The 22,500-nt window shown below is 41.8% G+C and overlaps 1 pseudogene; it reads right to left on the bottom strand.

Moving 5' to 3' along the window:
- LOC145398503 (uncharacterized) overlaps window positions 1–21,498 on the bottom strand; it is a 116,171-nt pseudogene extending 94,673 nt beyond the window's left edge.
- Between the last annotated feature and the right edge of the window lie 1,002 nt (window positions 21,499–22,500).

Genomic DNA, 22,500 nt, shown 5'->3' with positions numbered 1-22,500 from the left:
CATACTAACATACATACATAAATACATCCATACTTACAGAAATACGTACATACATTCATACTTATAGATACATACATAGAAACATACTCGATCATAACAGCGACGCTCCACTGGATTGCCAGTCTGCTGGTGTGGGAGAAGGTGTGGCAGTGGAAATATGAAATTAATAAATGATGTAACGATTAATAACCCTGACTTAGTCGTTCTCGAAACACACGAGAAACCTCAGGAGTGAGGAGGCTCCCCAGCACCCCTTCCGTAGCGATTTATTGTTTGGATATGGCTAGCTATATAATCCATTTGTACGTTGTTTATGCAGAGAATGGCAGTGCTAGAAAGATTTATATAATACAGAATAGGACATTAAGGCATAATAAGCATAATAAATCGCTTAGGAAAAGGTGTTAGGGAGCTTCCTTAATCGACAAGAATAGTCCTCCCCCCCAAAAAAAAAAGATGTATATTCAAAATGGTGATGCATATAACACAGAATAGAACGGTTAGGTGTACAGTAATAAGCACAGTAAATCACTTAGGAAAAGGTGTTAGGGAGCTTCCTTAACCGACAAGAATATGAGCCAAAGAAACACAAGACGTCAAGAGTAAGCAAAGAGGAAAGAGGAGACTGGGGTGGAAGCAGTGAGGTGGAGGGGAGATGAGGATGTGGAGAGCTGTGAGAGGAAGAGGCGATAGCGATAAGAGGAGGAGGAGGAGGAGGAGGAGGAGAGTTAAGGAAGGAGAATAAAGAAGAAAACAAGGGAGAGAGGTAGGACAGAGGGGGAAGACTGATTTGGTGTGAAGGAGGAGGAGGATAGGGAGGAGAAGGAGGAGGAGAAAGAGGAAGAGGAAGGAGGAGGAGGAGGAGGAGGAGAATGAGATAAGTTAGGGAAGAAGAATGAAAATTAGGAGGAATGAGAGGATGAGGAGGGAGAGAAGGAAAGATAAAGGAAGGGAATAAGTAAAGAATTTAGACAGGATTTCAAGGTGCTCAGGTGTGCAGATCCCCCTCTGGTACTGAAGGGGTTAATGAAGGCTGTAATTAACCCCACCTGGCTGAATTAACCTCCCTAAAGCTGAATAAAATCGTCTGGGAGGCAGCAGTAGGGAAAAATTCTCTCTCTCTCTCTCTCTCTCTCTCTCTCTCTCTCTCTCTCTCTCTCTCTCTCTCTCTCTCTCAAATCCACAGTTTAAAGGTCGAAGCGGTCTGGGCGATACCGTAACACATTTCACCATTCGATTAATTTACTCAAAAGTCTTCATCATCTTCGTGTATGTTATTAATCCAAAATTATCGACAAAAAATGATATAAACAGAAGAAAAAAATAATGTTAAAAATTTTTTGCAGGTCCACCCTCATTCGTTTTTGCGTTGTTTTTTAACTGTGTGTGTGTGTGTGTGTGTGTGTGTGTGTGTGTGTGTGTGTGTGTGTGTGTGTGTGTGTGTGTGTGTGTGTGTGTGTGTGTGTGTGTGTGTTTGTGTGTGTGTGTGTGTGTGTGTGTGTGTGATTCGTCCAATTTGACACACAAACACACACACATACACACACACACACACACACACAGTTAAAAAACAACGCAAAAACGAGTGAGGGTGGACCTGCAAAAAATTATTAACACAGAGGGATTCAATCGAGGCGGACGTGCGACATCGGCGCTCCGTACCGAACCAACACGGCCAGTGGCATTACCTAAATTAGTATCTTTGTATGAGTCAAGCTCTGTACCAGGTTAGACTAAATGATTTTTCATTATTAAAAGGAAAAAAAAAAAGTTTAAACAAGACTTGTTCAAACAGGAAAGAGAACCACGACGAAAGAATACGTTGAGTCATCTGAGGTTTGTTTAGGCTACAACAACACGGGGATTGTAAGTACATACTCTGCACTTTTAGTATTGCAAAATGGATACATACTTTAGTAAAGCAAATCTGGAAAAGAAAAGGGATAAAGGTAAAAAGCAAAATGATGATTTCTACCAAGAACTGGTTGAAGTGGAGACTCACAATGGACTGGTTGAACATGTAAACAAACTAGAAATGGGTTTCAAAAATGAAATTGATGAAATAAAGAAGCAGATGCACTTGCAAAAGGAAGAAATACAAAAACTAGGAAGGGAGGCCAATAAGAAAGACACAACCATCAGTGAACTAACAGTGGAACTGAGTACACTTAGGAAGAAAATGAGTGAAATGACAAGTACAGTAGTCAATCACGAGAGTTTATGGAAGAGTTCAAAAATGACACAGAGACAATTAGGCAAGCAAGCAGTCTTATTGACCAGAGCAGTGATATTGAGGAGAAGATAACACAGGTGAATGAAGCTGTGCAAAGCTACAAAAATGATGTGGAAACCACGTATGCTGAAATGGTGAAAGTAAAGAAAGAGAAACAAGGGTGGAGCAAAAAAGCATTAAAAAGGAAGTGAAAAGAATAATCCAAAACAATCCAAAGTTAGTCAGAGATTCAGTAGATATAAACAAATCTATAGTAATCACTGGTATAGAAGAGGAAGAAGTAAAAAACAAGATCACAAGAGACAAAAAGGAGATGGCAAATGTAATGAGCTTACTGAAAGAAGTATCAGAGGAAATCTGTAGTAAAGACATAGAGGAACACAAAAGGTTAGGGAAATATGAGAAAAGCAAGATAAGACCTCTAAAGGTGACTTTCCAGAGTGTAAACACTGTGGAAGAGATACTAAAAAATGCAAAGAATCTTATGGAAAAAGAGGAATTCAAAACTGTATGGATAAAAAGATGCCTAACACAAGAGGAACTGGAATTACTGAAAGAGAAAAGGGAGGAAGCAAAAACAAAAAATGAGGGAAGATCAGAAGAGGAGAAGAAGAAATTTTTTTACAAAGTAATAGGATTGCAGGTATGAAAGTGGTACACAAACAGGATGGAATAAAAGGGAGGAAGGTAGTAGAACCATGTCATGACAAATATATAAACAAGATTATAAAGTTGATGTACTCAAATGTGGATGGAATGGTATCTAAATTACTAGAGATAAATGATTATGTCAGAGAAAATGAACCACAAAAAATATGCCTAAATGAAACAAAATTAACACCAAGGATATCCAATGACATACTAAACTTAGAGGAATACAATATATGGAGAAGAGACAGAAATTTAAAAAAAGGAGGAGGAATTATAATATTAACTAAGAAAAATCTAGAAGTCAATGAAATAAAACTAGATATACCATCACAAGTAGAACTGATTGCAGTAGAGATCAACACTTCTGAATGTAAAGTAATTGTAGCCAATTTGTACATGCCACCCAGATCAAACACATGGGGAAGAGATGAATATGAGGACCTGGCAGAGAGTACAATTCAGAGTTTAAGATCATTACTACATAAAATGGAAGAGAAATCAGAAAGAATTATACTAACTGGGGATTTCAATACAAATATAAATTGGAATACCAGTACTCTAGATATAATTAGCCAAGAAAGCTGTTGGGACCCAAAGCTCCTGGATCTCGTACAAGAGTTCTTCCTAACGCAACATGTGAGGGAAACCACCAGAAAAAGAGGACTTGATGTACCTTCAGTGCTAGATCTAATATTTACTAGGTAAGAAAATGATATTGACAGTTTAATATATCACCCTCCACTCGGCAAAAGCGATCATGCAGTACTAAATTATAACTTCAGGATAGCATATGACATAGTAAACAGCAATGACAGATACAAAAAGAGCCTAAACTACAAAAAGGGAAATTATCAAGACCTAAAGTAGTATTTCTTAGAAGTGGATTGGGAAAATGAGCTTAGAGGACAAGATTTAAATGCTGTATATAAAAAATTCTGTGAATTTTATGAAATAGGAGTCCAGAAGTACATCCCACAGCACAAAGAAGCAGATAAGAAAATACTGAAATGGTTCAATACAGAATGTAAAAAATCAAAAGAAAGAAGAGATTTGTTGTGGAATAGATACAGAAGACATAACAGTGAAAGGGCGTATAATAATTACAAACAGGCAAGAAACGATTATACAAGAATAAGGAGGGAAGCCCAAAAACAGTTTGAGGAGGATATAATAAATAAAAGTAGTGATCAACCAAAGCTGTTTTACAGCTATATCAGAAGCAAAACCAAAGTAAAAGATATAATACAATCAATTACGGACGAGGGAATCACTTATACACAAGAGAAAGATATATGTGAAGCACTAAATAAGAATTTCCAATTAGTTTTTACAGAAGAAAAAAATTTTGAGAGGGACTATGTGGAACATGCATGTCCACACATACTGCCAGATATACAAATAGCAGAAAAAGTAATACAGGAGGAGTTAAGTAGATTAGACAGAGGAAAAGCAAGTGGTCCTGATGAAATTTCATGTTGGGTACTACGAGAATGTGCAAAGGAGTTAAGTAAACCATTTTTTTATAATTTTCAAGAAATCCTTGAGTCAAGGTAAACTACCTGATATTTGGAAAAAAACAAATATTGTCCCCTTATTCAAGAAAGGAAATAGACAGAATCCACTCAACTACCAACCAGTATCACTGACCAGTGTTGTAAGCAACGTATTAGAAACGCTTATAAGAAAAGCTTGGGTAAATCATCTAGAAGAACACAGTATGATAACAGAAAGACAGTTTGGTTTCAGAAAAGGAAAATCATGTGTTACTAATCTGTTGAGTTACTATGACAGCGCAACAAACACAATACAGGAAAGGGAAGGATGGGTGGACAGTATGTATTTAGATTTCAAGAAAGCTTTTGACACAGTACCACACGAAAGACTTTTATGGAAACTGTACCATCAAGGAGGAATTCGAGGCAAACTGTTTTGTTGGATGCAAGACTTTCTCATAAAAAGAGAAATGAGAACAGTACTAAGAGGAAACTACTCATCATGGAAAGAAGTGACTAGTGGAGCACCACAGGGTTCAGTGCTGGCACCAATCATGTTTTTAGTGTATATAAATGATATAAACAGTAACACTGGAAATGAGAGCTATCTGAATATGTTTGCAGATGATGCAAAAATACAAAGGAGAATTACTAACACAGACTCTTGTAAAGAGCTACAAGAAGAATTTAATAAACTTCATGAATGGAGTAGTACATGGCAAATGGAATTCAATGTGGACAAGTGTCGTGTAATCAAGTTTGGTAAAAGTGGAAAAAGACCTGATTGGGATTATAAGTTAGGAAATAAAACCCTATACACATCAGAAAGAGAGAAAGACCTAGGTGTGATTATCAATAACAGACTATCTCCGGCTGACCACATCAGCGAGAAGGTACGGAACATGCATACACTGCTTGCAAATATGAGAATAGCATTCACATACATAAATGAAGACATGCTAAGAAGGATAATAACATCATTCATTAGACCAACCCTGGAATATGCATCAGTAGTCTGGAGTCCTCATCTCAAAAAGCACATAGACAAGATTGAAAAAGTTCAAAGGGCCGCTACAAGATGGGTACCAAGCTCAAGGGACCTAAGCTACGAAGAAAGACTAAATAAATTGAATCTACGAACACTACAGGTGTCACGAATCAATTCGCGACATTTCCTTTTTGTGAGAAACCGCGAACTATTAGTGGAAAACTCACTGTGTATCGCTCAGCTAACCGTTTCTCTCTCCATTTCGGGGTATACTTTTCAAATAATTCGTCACCGTTTTCAAAAAGTGACCGATTTAATGCACGTCACTAAGTGCGCTACTGAGCGATACAATTATTTCTTTATCGTTTGCCTCTGCTTCCCTCAACCGTTAGCCACGCCTTGCGTCCTGCCCATTCAATGTATTTGAATTCAGTTTAGTGTTTACTGTGACGGAGACAGGACCTGTGCAGCAGTGCGAGAGGTCAGCTAGTACCCAAACTCCACTTACAGTTTCTCCAAGCTCCCACCTTTAGTTCTCCAGCTTTGGGTGATACACCGCATTCATTGACTAGTATTTCCTTTGTGTATTTTGTAGTCTTAAGAGTTTAGTTAAGGTGTTTTTCCTAGGCGTAAGTATTTAGCTTCTGTGTGAGTGAGCGAGTGCGTCTCATTTAATTTGATTTGAAATGTAATGTTAAATTTGTTTTTGTAATTAATAAATTTAACAGTTCTATTTCTTGAGCTTAATGTAGAGTAAAAATCTTGTTTCATTTCTCCATAATTAAGCTTATTTTCCATATAGCTCCTAGCTTGCATAAACGTTTGCTTTCATAACTGGTACTTAGACCAGTCTTGTTGTATTAACTTAAAATCCGTTGTGCCAGGAGTTAATGCATCAGCAAGAACCTGATGTTATTATTATTAGTATTAGTTATTTATTGTCAGGGGTGATGTAACTTTCTCCAGAGGCTAACAGTACAGTAATTCAGCAATTGTGAGTAATTAGTCTCTGCTGTGTACTGTTGAGAAAGTTTATAAATTCTCGTTCTTAGAGAATCGTGCACAAGCCAGCGTAAAGTAATCGTTGCTTGATGTAGCAAGACAATCATTGTCTCTGCGCTTCAATATTATTGAATATAAATATCAATTTAAATAATATTTAAGCATATATTTCAAAATTACCGTGTTATTAAAAACCCCGTGACAATTGGCGACCTCATTCCAGGATATTAACTCCTAGCTCTAAAGCTATTCACGAGATAGTGCTCACTCATTCATATTTAGGTATTTATCATTAAAGTTTATAGGCACAAGCTTACTGGTGTTTACCCTTAATTTAGCAAGTGAATTTTGCTTTATTAATCAATAGAGTACTTAACTCTAGTTTATTCTTGGTAACGCCACACGATTTTATTCGCTCCTGGGAAGTCGCCGTACCCATTGTGTTTATTTTTGAGTCTTCCCAGTCATTTACATTTTTTATTTATTCTTTGCCAGCTAACTGGATAAGACTGGTCACCACTAGCTTGTGTCTGTACTCTTTACTTGTGTTTATTAGTATTCGTCGCTAAGCAGTCAGTACTCAATTTCGGGTTTGCTTGATAAATTAGCGCCATGGCTACTACTGTATTTTTACAGGAAGCCAAAGAAATGGGTCTTTCGGACCCAACCGAAATTAAAGAGTATATACTCTCACGGCATAATCAGGAACAGCAGCGCGAGAATGATGCCCGTGATGAGCGTAAGATTCAGCGCGAATGCGAGCGAGAACAGCGCGAATACGAGCGTGAACAGCGCGAATACGAGCGTGAACAGCGCGAATACGAGCAGAAACAACGCGAGCTCGAGTTAGAAAAAGAGCGAGAACAGCGCGAACACGAGCGAGAACAGCGCGAGTACGAGCAAAAACAGCGCGAACTCGACTTAGAACATGAGCGAGAACAGCGTGAGGAACGAGACAGAGAACGAGAACACGAACGTGCCGAGCGAGAAGCACGCGAGAGACATGAACTTGAAGTGCTGAAGCTCAAGCGAGATTCCTTGGCTTCAGACACGTCTGGTGCAGTTGGTCAAAGCTCCACGAGCGTTCTCCCTGCACATGTCCTGGCGACCCCACGCATCAAGCTTCCTTCATACAAGGAAAGCGAGCGAATCGAGCCGTACATAGCTCGTTTTGAGGACATGGCAGACTTATATCAACTGGATGAGGCAGCTAAGCGGCTTCAGTTTCTTAGCCTATTTGAGGGCCCTGCCCTCGATATTCTCCACAGAATTCGTGGAGACAATCTCACATATGAGATGATGAAAGCTGCACTCATTAAGGCGTATGGTCTCACAGTAGACGACGCCAAAGTTCAGTTCATGCGAGCTCGTCTCCAAGACAAGGAGACAGCTGTTCAGTTCCTTGATCGTCTCACAGCTTACTTAAATGAGTGGATGGAGAAAGATGAAACTCCTTCCACGCGTGAGGGGATAATTGACCTTATGCTGCGTACACAGCTAGAGAGGTCGTGGCCTGCTGAGCTCATAGCACAGCTTAAGATCTGCCAGGTGAAAGATGCCAGCCAAATGGCAGAGAAGGCTGATGCATTCTTTACTGCATACGGGTATCAAGCTCGTAAGCAAAACACCTGGAGCAGAAAAGATACTGCCAAGTCTGGGAAGCCGTCTCAGACTGAATCCCAGCACCAAGGCCGTTCTCAGAGTAATGGTCAAGGTCCAAAACCGCAGTGGAAGGACCAGGGGCAAAACACTCAGAAACCTGAGTGGAAGAGGTACAACAAGTACCCTAACCAGCAGCAGTATCAGCCACGCAACCGACCGATGGGACAAAGTTTTTCACCACCAACTCAAAAGAGGCAGGAAGCGAATGCAGCCTTCATTCCTCAGCAGCAGCACGGTGGTCACGTCCCTACCAGTGTGGGTACTTCCCCACAGTTCACTAGTCCCACAGTGACAGTGAACCCCCCTCCACAGATGGCCAATGTTCCATCTCCCCAATATAACCCTCAAGGCACAATGTTTGCCACATCAATTCAGCAGCCTCATGAGTGGCTAGCTGCTTCCTCCACAGGTCCTCCCACAGGTGACAGTACCTTCCTTGTTCAGCCAGGGTTTGTGGGAGACATTCCTGTGAAGGTCCTGAGAGATAATGGTTCCTCAGGTTGCTCTGTTAAACAGAGTTTAGTTCGGCCTGAGCAGTATACAGGTCGACAGATCCATGCAAAGCTTATTGATGGATCAGTGAGATTGTTCCCTGAGGCATGTATCCAGGTGGCATCTCCATTTTATACTGGTATGACACTTGCAGTTGTCATGCCAGAGCCTCTATTTGACTTAATAGTAGGCAATATTAATGGAGTCAAGGATAGTTGCTCCGATGGCGCTACTCAGACTTCGGCTGCTGCGGTGACACGAGCCATGACTGAGGCTCAGACTGTGTCACCCCAGTGATCATTGAATCGCCGCAAGATCTGATGTGCAGTCAACTTGTTGTACAAGAACAACATTCTGACCCGACACTTGCTGCCGTGCGGAATAAACAAAAGGGTCGAGTGATTAAGTATTCACGGGGAGGTCGAGCCAAGTTCCTTCGCAAACAAGGACGGCTCTACCGTGAGTCACGAACACCCGAGGGCGAGGTTCGACTGCAGTTTGTCGTTCCCGCCAAGTACCGCCCAGCAGTGTTACAATGGGGTCATTGTCCAGCCTCAGGAGGTCACCTGGGCAAAAGGAAGACCCAGGGCCGTATCCGAGCTGACTTTTTCTGGCCAGGGATGGGACGAGACATAGACAGTTTTGTCCGTTCCTGCAGTGTGTGCCAAAGTATCACCACTGATCAGGGACATGTCCTTCCTGTGCCGTTCATAACCACACCTGTAATCTCTGAGTCAGTTGAGAGACAGGGTAGTGGTGAAGTGGGTGCAGACCTGACGTCTCGCCCATTGGCCCCACAGGACACAGTATGTCCAGGGCCTGTACATGCATATTATGTACCGTAGGTTAAGGGGGAAGTTGAGAGGCGACTTGAGGCTATGGAAGACCCAAGTTTGCACAAGGATTCTCAGCTTTCCGGTACTAATATAAGTATTGTATTGTAGGTTAAGGGGGAAGTGAGAACTCCGCAGAGGCGACTTGAGGCTATGGAAGACCCAAGTTTGCACAAGGATTCTCAGCTTTCCGGTACTAATATAAGTATTGTATTGTAGGTTAAGGGGGAAGTGAGAACTCTGCAGAGGCGATTTGAGGCTATGGAAGACCCAAGTTTGCACAAGGATTCTCAACTTGCCGACCATAATCGTGTGCTATAATTAATGGCGACCTCGAATGTACGTCGTAGCACTGACTGCTAGGCAGAGAGAGTAATTGTAACATGATAAAATTTTGTCTCATTGACACTTTTGATGCTCCACCTCAATTGGTTTTGCAGGTTCAGCAATGGGTGTAGCAGTTTTGCTGTGCGGACCAGCTGATCATCTGCCGCACGCTGCCGCCTCTTCTCCTCTGCCTTCGTCGTCGCCATATTATTTACTGTGTCATTTTACACGTAGGTACAGTTACACTACAACTGTCACACCTACACCGTGTATTACATACACCACGCTACACAACAATTAGTTGTCAGTGTAAATGTAGCGAATTTTCGCTCAGTTTGACCTGAGTACAGGATTTTCACCGTCGTCACGGAGTTTTTCCCTCAAGCTTGCTTCTATTAACGTAAATACGAGGTTTTTTCGCTCACTGACGACTGCGACTTTCTCCTGTAGCAGGATAGCACACACACCACAGTGTGAATCTTGTGTGACTGAGTTAGGATTTATATGTATGTATATTGAAATCTTTCTTCTGAAGGAAGAAAGATTTAATTTTCATGGGGCGTAATGTCACGAATCAATTCGCGACATTTCCTTTTTGTGAGAAACCGCGAACTATTAGTGGAAAACTCACTGTGTATCGCTCAGCTAACCGTTTCTCTCTCCATTTCGGGGTATACTTTTCAAATAATTCGTCACCGTTTTCAAAAAGTGACCGATTTAATGCACGTCACTAAGTGCGCTACTGAGCGATACAATTATTTCTTTATCGTTTGCCTCTGCTTCCCTCAACCGTTAGCCACGCCTTGCGTCCTGCCCATTCAATGTATTTGAATTCAGTTTAGTGTTTACTGTGACGGAGACAGGACCTGTGCAGCAGTGCGAGAGGTCAGCTAGTACCCAAACTCCACTTACAGTTTCTCCAAGCTCCCACCTTTAGTTCTCCAGCTTTGGGTGATACACCGCATTCATTGACTAGTATTTCCTTTGTGTATTTTGTAGTCTTAAGAGTTTAGTTAAGGTGTTTTTCCTAGGCGTAAGTATTTAGCTTCTGTGTGAGTGAGCGAGTGCGTCTCATTTAATTTGATTTGAAATGTAATGTTAAATTTGTTTTTGTAATTAATAAATTTAACAGTTCTATTTCTTGAGCTTAATGTAGAGTAAAAATCTTGTTTCATTTCTCCATAATTAAGCTTATTTTCCATATAGCTCCTAGCTTGCATAAACGTTTGCTTTCATAACTGGTACTTAGACCAGTCTTGTTGTATTAACTTAAAATCCGTTGTGCCAGGAGTTAATGCATCAGCAAGAACCTGATGTTATTATTATTAGTATTAGTTATTTATTGTCAGGGGTGATGTAACTTTCTCCAGAGGCTAACAGTACAGTAATTCAGCAATTGTGAGTAATTAGTCTCTGCTGTGTACTGTTGAGAAAGTTTATAAATTCTCGTTCTTAGAGAATCGTGCACAAGCCAGCGTAAAGTAATCGTTGCTTGATGTAGCAAGACAATCATTGTCTCTGCGCTTCAATATTATTGAATATAAATATCAATTTAAATAATATTTAAGCATATATTTCAAAATTACCGTGTTATTAAAAACCCCGTGACAACAGGAGAGAAGGAAAAGAGGTGACATGATAATGCTATATAAGTGCATATCAGGGAAGGAGAAAATAGACATAAATGATTACTTAACATATGGAGAAGCATCAGCAAGAGGACACTGCATAAAACTGCATAAGAAGAGAGGTGATAAAGACGTAAGGAAATTCAGTTTCCCAAACAGAGCAATTGATCAGTGGAATGCACTACCGAATGAAATAGTGTGTGCCAAAACAATTCACAAATTTAAGGATATGTAAGATAAATATGGTTTAAGACACGAGACAGTACGAGCTTGACTCATTCCTGTAAAGATACAATTAGGTAAGAACAATTAGGTAAGAAGAACACACACACACACACACACACCACCCATCACAGGAGCACATAGACGGGTCAGGAGGGAGAATGATGGTCACATAGGATGAAGGGAGGCAGAGAGATGGGAGGTGTGTAGACAGATAAACAGAGAGACAGACAGACAGGGGTAGAGAGAGAGAGAGAGAGAGAGAGAGAGAGAGAAATAGTCTGCATTCGGCGAGTAGCCAATCTGCTCGACGATCGGGGAATAGAAAAACTCTATAAAGCACAAGTTCGCAGTCTTGTGGAGTACGTCCCACTGACCTGGTCATCCTGTCCACTCTCTTATCTCAGGCTGCTGGACAAAGTTCAGATTCGAGCAGAAAGGTTAATCCATCTGAAGTCACAACATCCAAGAACTGTTCTCCAGCCACTACAGACTCGACGAAATGTGGGTGGCCTCTGTGTAATGAACAAAATACACAAGCAGCAGTCTCCCCATTTGGCACCACTCCGTCTCCCTCCAACCCGTGTGCCTGCATACGACACACGGGAATCCCACAACATGGAACACCAAGTGACTGTCCCCTTTGCCAGGACGGAGCAATACCTCAGGGCATTCCTGCCCCACTTCAGTCGCCTCTGGAACTGCATGGTGCGCCTGACACACATTCACCAGTCAACTTCCCTGCCCCAGTTCAAGCTTCACATCAACCAATGGCTCCAAAATCAAGCAATATAATATATCTGTGTATTTATAGATAGTAACATCTAAGTATAGCTTAGCTATTCCTAATATATACAGCACTCACAATAGTAAACTCTAAATACACAATTATTATCCATAAATATCTAAATACTGTAATATTAAACTAATCACTAATTATAAATTAAATATATGCTTTCATAATATCGTTAGCTAAAGATAACTCTCAGAATCATTACTGAAGTTTTTAGCACCGTTGTCTACAACCCATGTACAAAAATCTGAATAAAGTTTAAAGAGAGAGAGAGAGGGGGGGGGGTGAGTAAGGAGTCATGCATATTGCCTGAGTTCACAGGCAGGCAGGGCAGCATGGACAGAGAGAGAGAGAGAGAGAGGTGATTTAACAGATACATGATCCTTCAAGTATTGTTCCAAGCAAAAATAGCTCAGTTTCATCCCATTTTTAGCCGGAATTGGTGGACGGGTTGGGAGGCAGGTGATGATGAAACCCTTATTTTTTTAACAATAAGGTAAAGGTCATGGTCAAAGGGCAAGGTCAACTTCTGCCTTTATTGCCATGTGACGTCTTTATTTAAATCGTGCAGTACCGGGACCCATTTTATTAAATTTAGAAAAGGCCTCTCTTACTCTCCGATTTCGAAGTGACAATCCTGGAGTGAAAAAAAAAAAAAAAAAAAAAAAAAAAGCTAAGAGGTGGCAGGAACTAAACACAGGGTGAGTCAGAAGTCCAGCAGTACACGGGGGTAAAATATAATGCACAGTGAGCAGGATGGAAGTCACACCACGAATATCCTCTGATGTGTCCTTTCCCATAGGTGTCCAGAGTTTTTTGGTCACCCTGTTTAAAAAAACCCATGTTTCCAGACTTTTGCCTCGCTCTGTACAAAAGACGTCCACAGGCTGAAGGGGTTAAGGATACAGGCCCAGGTCAAACCCAGGTCAGGTCAGGTCACCCAGAGGGCCTGCCACGATATAAGGGCGTCTCGTATTTCTCCCAACAGATCCCTGATAAATCCTGAAATGGAAGGGAGGACAGGAGGGGGCGAGAGGTGGAAGGGGCGACGGGAGGGAGAGGGAGGTTGGAGGGGATGAGGGGGGAGTGAGGAGGGGGCTAGAGAGGTGGTAGAGATGAGGAGGGAGTGAAGAGTTGACAAGGGAGGGAAGGAGGTTGAGGAGGGAGTAAGGAGTGGGCTGGGAGTAAAGATGGAATGAGAAAGGAGTGAGAAGCGGAGAGGGGGAGGAGAAAGAGTGAGGAGAGGGAGATGGGGGAGAGGGGAGAGGAGGGGGGCGCAGGAACAAAGAAAGGGGGGGAAAGTCATGTGGGTGGGGGGACAAAATCTCACCTCATTCATCTGGCAATATATTTCCAAATCCTGGGTGAGAATAGCTTATGATATTGGGTGTATGTTTCTGAAGTGTTGTTGCGTATGTCTATTTATTTACGTATGAATTTTTTAGTTAATGTAAGAAATATCGAGTCATTTCTGTGGGATTTTTTTGTCATTACCAATATCATCATCATCATCATCATCATTATCATTAGCATCTTCATCGTCATCTACCTGTATCCTCTTTTTCACATATACAGACTGACAGGAATTCAGAAAAAAGAACAGGGAAGAACAAAACCAGATTATTAAATGAGTGTCTAACGGAATTCAGTCACATGTCCATCCATACGTAATTCAACTACCGGTAATAGAAACTCCTGACTCCATCTCACAGCGCAAACTATCCACACGAAATTACACTTCATAATGCCTTTAGAACAGAGCCTCTCTATGGACTGCCCGGTTTAAATAGGAGTGTCACCCATATTATGTGTGTATCCGTGTGTATTTCATCCATCCATTTCTTTCCCTTGTCAGTTCTTTTGCTTTATCAGTGTCCATGTCTTGCATAATCACATACGGATTATATTTTCCCGTCCATCTTCTTGTAGGGCTTCCACACATGCTTCTAAACTCAAACTCTTTCACAATCCTTTTCACTACCCCGTTGACATCTGTTTTCTCTCTCTCCCTCTCTCTCTCTCTCTCTCTCTCTCTCTCTCTCTCTCTCTCTCTCTCCATCCCATCTAAGCACATTTCCCTTCTACCCTTTCATCAGCTGACTTCATACTTGACATTCAGTATCTTATGTGAAAAAACTATTGAAGTTTTGTAAATAATATCCAGTCACTTAGGTGGGAAAAATTTAAGCATAAACCAGATATTAAGTAATTTAAGGGAGAGAGAGAGAGAGAGAGAAAGAGAGAGAGGAGGGGGGCGGATAAATATGGTACCCTTCTGACACTGTACAAAGGAGTATGTGGTCCCTCGGCCTGAGAGAGAGAGAGAGAGAGAGAGAGAGAGAGAGAGAGAGAGAGAGAGAGAGAGAGAGAGAGAGAGCAAGACAATTCCCCGAGAAGAAAGGAAGAAAGGAGAAGTGGCTGGAGAGAAAGGGAAGGAGGGAAGGAGGAATTTCGGAGGAGGAGAGGGAGAAGAAAATCCCGTCCTGATGGACGAGAAACCAATGGAGAGAGAGTCAGGGGAAGGAGGAAGGAAGGAATAAGGAAGGAAGGGAGAAAGGGAGAGCGAAGGAGACAAGACAGGGAGAGATTGAAAAAAAATGGGAGGGAGGAAGGGAAGCAGGAAGGAAGGAAGGAAGGAAGGAAGGAGGAAGAGAGTTTAGAGAGGAGGAAGGAGCTAGTATGAAAAGAAAGGAGAGGAAGTAGGGAAGAGAAATGGAGGAAGAGTCAAGAGAAGGAGAGAAGAAGGAGGCGAAGAGAGAAGGGAAGAAAAAGGAAGGAATAAGGAAAGAAAGTAAGAGGGAAGGAAAGAGAGACAGGAGGAAGGAAGGAAGGAAGAAAGTGAGGAAGAATAGGAGAAAAGGGATGGAGGAAGGGAGGAGAGAGAAAGGGAGGAAGAAGGAAGGAAGAGGAGAGGAGAAAGGAAGGAGGAAAAGTAGGGAGAAGGAGAGAATGAAGGGAGGTAGGAAGGAAAAGAGTGAGAACTGAAGAAGGAGAAAAGGATAACAGGAGAGAACTAAGGAAACAGAAAGAAAGAGAGAAAAGAAGGAGGGAAATATAGGAAGGAAGAAAGAATGGAAGGGTTAAGCGAAGGAGGAAAAGAAGGAATGAAAAAAAAAAGCGTGTGTGTGTGTGTGTGTGTGTGTGTGTGTGTGTGTGTGTGGCGGGGGGGGGAGAGAGAGAGAGAGAGAGAGAGAGAATCTAGTTTTATCTTTCACCGTTATAATAGGAATTTGATCATTATTATTTCAGTATTTTTTCCGCATTAGTAGTAGTAGTAGTTGTAACCCCAGTTTCATCTCTTTGTAAACCCAGTGGACTCCAGACTGAACTTACGTAATTGCAATATAAAAGAAAATTACACTGCAAGAAATTGATATGTTGCACGAAGCAGACGTAGAATTATTGTAAAAACAAAAACTTGATGTTGGAAAAGAAAGAAGAATATAGGAAGAGGGAAAATAGGAGAATAATGCGAAATGATGGAGAGAGATTGTATGATAAAGGGTAGGAAGGTGAAGGAGAGATTGTCACGAAGAGGGAGAGAGGTGAAGGAAATGTACTGAGACGAGGGAAGAGTGATGGACCGAGAGAGAGAGAGAGAGAGAGAGAGAGAGAGAGAGAGAGAGAGAGAGAGAGGTCGAAAAATGTCTCCTAAAAATGAAATTGTAGCAGCGAAAAATATGCAAAAATTTGTGGTTCGCCTCCTCAATCCCCATCTCAAGTTAGACCTTCAGCCTGATGACGTGTTGTTCTGGCCCCACATGACCTGGCACAGCTTAGTGCTGAGCCTCGTAGTGACGGGGTCATTGAAGGCTTTATGTAACACCAACAGTTCGAAAAGCCTATCTGTTTATTTATCTGTCTGTCTATTAATCTATTTGTCCGTCTATCTGCATATCTATCTGTCTATCTATTTATATGTCTATCGCCAATATCTATCTATATGTCTGTCGTCTTTATCTATCTATCTATCTATCTATCCATCCCTCTATCTATCTTGTGCCAATCTATATATCTATTTTAGCCAGATACCTTCATCCCATAAGGGGTGGTCATAAACACATCGTCTCCATGTCGCCCTGTCCTCTGCCATTTGACTGCCCTCCCTCCAACTCACCCTCCCTCCCCTCTCATCTCTCCACCCCATCGCTCGATCTCATCCTTACTTTCTCCTAGGCAAGTAAAATCACCTGGAGAATAAAAATAAAGTTAATAAGGCGTCATTATAGGAAAATTATTAATAACACGTCAGTAGGTGTCATCTCAAAAGACAACTTCCACATAAAATTTTGCCTGGAGATATTTTGAACGAGAAGGAGAAGGAGGAGACAGCCGAGACGTCTAGAGGGAGAAAAAGTGAAGAAGGAGAGAAGAAATGGTGAGAAAGAAGAGGATATACGAGAAGAGAAAGTGGAAGAGAGAGAGAGAGAGAGAGAGAGAGAGAGAGAGAGATTCAAGAAGAAAAACAGGTACAAGTTAGGGAAGAAGTTCGACAAACAGGACAACAAAAAGTAAGCGGGAAGTGATTTGCTGCAGAATGGAGAGAGAGAGAGAGAGAGATGGGAAGAAACACCCTCAGAAAGTTACCTCCTCCCCGCACACACACACACACACACTCTCTCTCTCTCTCTCTCTCTCTCTAACCGATTCCCAGCAGTCCACAGATTTCCAAACTTTTCCAGTCGCGTCATCCATTTTACGATCATGAAATCTGCAAGTGTTTCCGCCTTGTCGCCCTTCACCCAGCAGTTGAACTGGGGATCTGGATGGAATTTTGACGGTGGTGGGTCTTGTTCTAGGGCAAGATTAGGACCAAGAGATATATTAGTTATTTGGAGAGATGGCAATTTTAGGCCAAGTTAGAAAGAAAGAGAGAGAGAGAGAGAGAGAGAGAGGGGTATAATAATTAGATGGAGAGATGGCAATTGTAGGCCGGGAGAGAGAGAGAGAGAGAGAGAGAGAGAGAGAGAGAGAGAGAGGTATGTTAATTAGACAGAAAGATGGCAATTGTAGGCCAAGTGAGAGAGAGAGAGAGAGAGAGAGAGAGAGAGAGAGAGAGAGAGAGAGAGAGAGAGAGAGGTATAAAAGACTCATACCTACCTTATAACATATCAAAATTCTCACTACAACATAATATTTAAGGTATCAGATTTACGCAGTTCCCACAGGTGGAGGCAGACTGATTATAGAATTAACCTGACCTACACGAGTCCCTACCTTAGCGAAATTGGCTTGGGGACTGTAGCGAAAAAGCCGCTTAGTTCGCTGACATTAGAAATACATTGAATAAACTGAAAAAAATAAAAAATGGATAAGGGACGTAAATGTCGACCATAGTAGGTTAGAATAAATTTGCATTGACTAGGAATAATTTGCATGGGCTAGGAGTAATTTGCATGGGCTAGGAATAATTTGCATGGGCTCGGAATAATTTGCTTAGGCTAGGAATAATTTGCATAGGCTAGGAAAAATTTGCATGGGCTAGGAATAATTTGCATGGGCTAGGAATAATTTGCATAGGCTAGGAATAATTTATATAGGCTTGGAATAATTTGCATAGGCTTGGAATAATTTGCATTGGCTAGGAATAATTTGTATAGGCTAGGAATGTTTTGTATAGGCTACGAATAAATTGAAACTGTGAATATTAATTTGGAGTATTGTTCATTTGTGTGTTTAATAATCAATGTATTGCCATGGAATATTGTCTTTCTCATTTTTTATCCTCCTCCTCCTCCTCTTCCTTCTCTTCTTCCTCCTCCTCCTCCTCTATCATCTAATTCCCTCCACTCTTGTCTCTCATTCCTCCCATCCATCTTCTCGTTCTCATTCCATTCATACTCTTCCTTCTTTCACTTCTCCTCCTCCTCCATCATCGTCATCCTGATCCTCCTCCTCATGCTTCTCTTCCTCCTCCTCCTCCTACTCCTCCTCCTCCTCCTCCTCCTCCTCCTCATCATCATCATCATCATCATCATCATCATCATCATCATTCTCCTCCATTTCCTCCACATCCTTTGTCTTCTTCACCATCTCCTCCTCCACCTTCATCTCCTCCTCCTCCTCCTCTTCCTCCTCTCCTCCATCATCTAATCTCTTCTGCACACTGACTGTTCCTTCTTCCCCCATCTTCTTTCCTTCCTCCTCTTCCTCTTCCTCTTCCTCCTTCCTCCGCCTTCCTTTGTCCTTCATACGAGTACAAGGCGTTATAAAATTAAGTTTGCAGAAACACCACCACGTATCTCTCTCTCTCTCTCTCTCTCTCTCTCTCTCTCTCTCTCTCTCTCTCTCGATAGAGAGATAGATAGAGATAGGCAGACAGATAGGTAAATAGATAGGTGGATACATAGATAGATAGGTTGGTTGGTAGGTAGGTAGGTAGGTAAGTAAGTAGGCAGGTGGGTAGATAGATAGATAGATAGATGGATAGACAGATAGATCTTCGTTTCCCCTTTCTCTTCCAGCAGACGTCTTAGTGCAATGTTACTTTCTTTTGTCTCACGATATTTCTTTTCCTTTTCTTACTTCCTCCATCTCCTTTCTTTATTGGCTCCTGTCACTCTGTCTTATTTCTCTTCTTTTTCCTCGCTTTATATATCTTTCTTTTTTCTTCCAATCGCTTCACTGCCACCTTCTCCATGCCCCGGATTGCTCAAGCATCTATCTGTCTTTTCTTTGCTTCACTGCACACCAATACCATTTCCGTCTCTCTTCTCACTGGTCCCATTTTTCTTGTCTCCTATTCTTGCTTTTATTTTTCTTGCTAGTTTTGTTTTTGTAATTGTCTTTGTTTTCTTTTTATTTTTTATTTTGTTTTACTGGTTTCATGTTAATACCGTACTCTGTCTGTCTGTCTGTCTGTCTGTCTGTCTGTCTGTCTGTCTGTCTGTCTGTCTGTCTGTCTCTCTCTCTCTCTCTCTCTCAGCTAATTTATTTTATTATGAATCCTTTTACTTACTTCATCTCTTCATTGCCATTTTTTTTCTCATTTTCTGTTTTCTGTTTTTCTCTTACATGCATCAGTTCGTCATTGTCTACTGCCATATTTTATCCTCATTCTTTCTACTTCCTTCATTTCATTGGCATTCTCCTCTCTCCTTACCCCCTCCCTTCGGCAAAAGGCCTCAGCATCATTTTGCACATTTTCCATTCAGGTTTAACAAGCAGCCTCCCATTATCATCTCCTTCCCTTCCTTCACTCCTTCTCCCTCTCTCTTCTCCCTCCCTCCCTCCTCCCTTCTCTCCCCTTCCCCTCCCTCCTCCCTTCTCCCTCCCTCTCTCCTCCCTTCTCTCCCCTTCCCCTCCCACCTCACTTCTCTCCCCTTCCCCTCCCTCCTCCATTCTCCCTCCTCTCCCTCTTCAATTTCTTCAACTTTCCGCGTGAGAGTTGCCAGGGAAGGCGAGGAAGCGTTGTCGATATTGACTGACTGATTGGCGGTGTGTGTGTGTGTGTGTGTGTGTGTGTGTGTGTGTGTGTGTGAGAGAGAGAGAGAGAGAGAGAGAGAGAGGGGGGGGGAACATGACCTCAACACACACACACACACACACACACACACACACACACACACACACACACACACACACACACACACAACCCCCAACCACACACACACACACTTCTCAAATGCAAGCGTGCAACTTTGACAGGCACTTTCAGTCTCTCTCTGAACAAAGACTCACAGTTTTATATCCACGAAGCAAGAGCCTGATATATGACCCCATCTCCCTTGTATCAGAATAACAGTGGCTTGTGTATCTGGAATGAAGCTAAACCATAACATGAAAGGAAATAAGAAACACTAAGGAAGCATGAATAAGGAAGATGCTGTTTTGTGCTTGTCTGTCTGTCTGTCGCTGCTTCTCTCTTGTTTCACCTTTCTGTCTGTCGGTCGGTGTTTATGTATTTCTCTCTCTTTTGTGTCTGTCTGTCCACCGGTCTGTCTATAGGTCTCTCTCCCTCCTGTGTCTGTCTGTCGGCCGGTCTGTCTTTCTTGTGTCTGTCGGGCTGTCTGTCTGTGTATTCTGTATGTATTTTTGTGTGTATATTTATGTGTGTGAATTTGTGTGTGTGTGTGTGTGTGTGTGTGTGTGTGTGTGTGTGTGTGTGTGTGTGTGTGTGTGTGTGTGTGTGTGTGTGTGTGTGTGCGCGGGCGCTACTATCTATCTATCTATCTATATATCTTTATCTATATCTATCTATCTGTCTATCTATCTGTATAAATAGATAGATAGATAGATAGAAGATTGATAGATAGATAGAGATATATAGATATATAGATATTTTTTCTTTGGTGAGGTCCTTTCGTCGACTAATAAATCATACAAAATTCCACTGCCTACTTAGTATTCTGTTTGCTGCCAGCTTTTATTTTTTCATTTTTTCTTCCTCACAGACACCAACACAATTACGCATTTTATTAACGCTAAAAGGACACTTTTATTTAATTTAAGAGTATTCTATCAATTCTATCAATCAATATTCTAACCTTTTCACTGTCTTGTACTTAATGTAAAGGTTAAAATGGGGGCAAACATCATGAGGCGCTTAACCACAGTGCTCAAATCCGTAATTCAGTCCTTTGAGCCTGTAGTGGGTTACTCGCTCACTATCCTAGGTCACAAGGTCACTGCATCATCCAAATTACCCCATTTACCTCTAGGTTTTTCTTAGGTACTGTACAGTTTCGGGCAGGATTATCGCTCCATGTATAACACGAACAATTATGAAACGATTATATATTAGTCTGAAAAATTGGCTGGGTCCCTAACATCGCCTCACTGGGTAGCAGAGGTTATCGTTCACCGTCCCATATATACCGTATTGATGTGGATCGATATTAGTGTCCGCAGTGGTACCTGTTTTACCCACCTGGCCAAAGAGGGTGACTGGACACCTGGGTCGAGAGGTGACTACTGCCCGCGCTACGAATTAAACCCAGGTTCTGTCGGGCTGGGATTTTCTTAACTAATAATACTGATCACTTCATCTTGGTAACGTCCTGCATCCAGAAAAGCGAATGGATAAACTTTCACTGCTGTACAAAGCTTGGAATTATCCCTCAACAAACACCTATTACCGACTGATTTCTGATGCATATTTCCGACGCTTAATTCCGAAACATGTGTCTGATGCACTTTTCCAACGTATATCTCCGAATCATATTTCCGACGCATGTTTCCTACGCATATTTCCTACGCATATTTCTTACGCATATTTCCTACGCATATTTCCGACGCATGTTTCCTTCTTATATATCCTACTTATATTTCCGATGCGTATTTCTGACTCATATTTCTGACGCATATTTCTTACGCATATTTTCGACGTATATTTCCGACGCATTCTTCTCCCCCGCGTTTGCTGGGCTATTTATCATCCAAATATAGTTTCATGAGTCAGTAAACACAGAAAGCCACTCAATTTTTGTCTCCCCTCTGACTGTCCTCATTTTCTGTTCCGTGATATGAAAATCCTTCCCCATTAATACTTTGCCAGCATGGGGATGGGTTGATTCTGGCTGTCACTCTCCCTCTATATATATACGGAGGGAATAAAACAGAGATCACGCCATCGCGGTGAAAGAGTTATAGGGTATAAATAGGTGTAAGGTAGGTGTTAGGGGTGAGGTCTGTCAGAAGTCAGGATCGGTGTTCTGCCCTGGTCATTAGCAACACTATAACTATCCTTGTCTCATCCTAACTAGAGAGAGAGAGAGAGAGAGAGAGGGGGGAGGGGAAGGAAGACAAGGGTAAAATAGAGGAAGACGAGAAGGAAGAATGAGAGATATGGGATGAAAGAAACGACTGAAGATGACAAAGGGAGTGAGGATGAAGAGAGAGAAAATGAGAAAAATTAAAGAAAATGGGACAGAGAAGAAGAGAAAACACTGAAGGCGAAGGGTGAAAGGGAGGAGGAAAAGGAAGAAAAGGAAGAAAGAAGAAGAGGGAATTCAAGAAAAAGAGGAGAAAGGAAGGAATATGGAAAGGGTGAAAAAGAGAAAGATAGAAAGGAGGAAGAGCGAGGAAGAAGGACTGGGAGGAATAATATTAGATTCAGGTGGGCGGGAAAGAGAAGGAAGAGAAAGAATGAAACAGAGACGAGATGGAGGAGGAAAAAGAAGGAGGAGGAGGAGGAGGGGGAAGAAAAAGAACGAAACAGACAAGAGGAGGAGGAGG

The sequence above is a fragment of the Coenobita brevimanus genome, chromosome 5 (assembly GCF_032717465.1).
Source record: "Coenobita brevimanus isolate Jiangsu-jjx chromosome 5, ASM3271746v2, whole genome shotgun sequence".
Taxonomy (NCBI): Eukaryota; Metazoa; Arthropoda; class Malacostraca; order Decapoda; family Coenobitidae; genus Coenobita; species Coenobita brevimanus.
The sequence above is the reverse complement of the archived record's forward strand: the minus strand, read 5'-3'. Positions and strand labels throughout refer to the sequence as shown.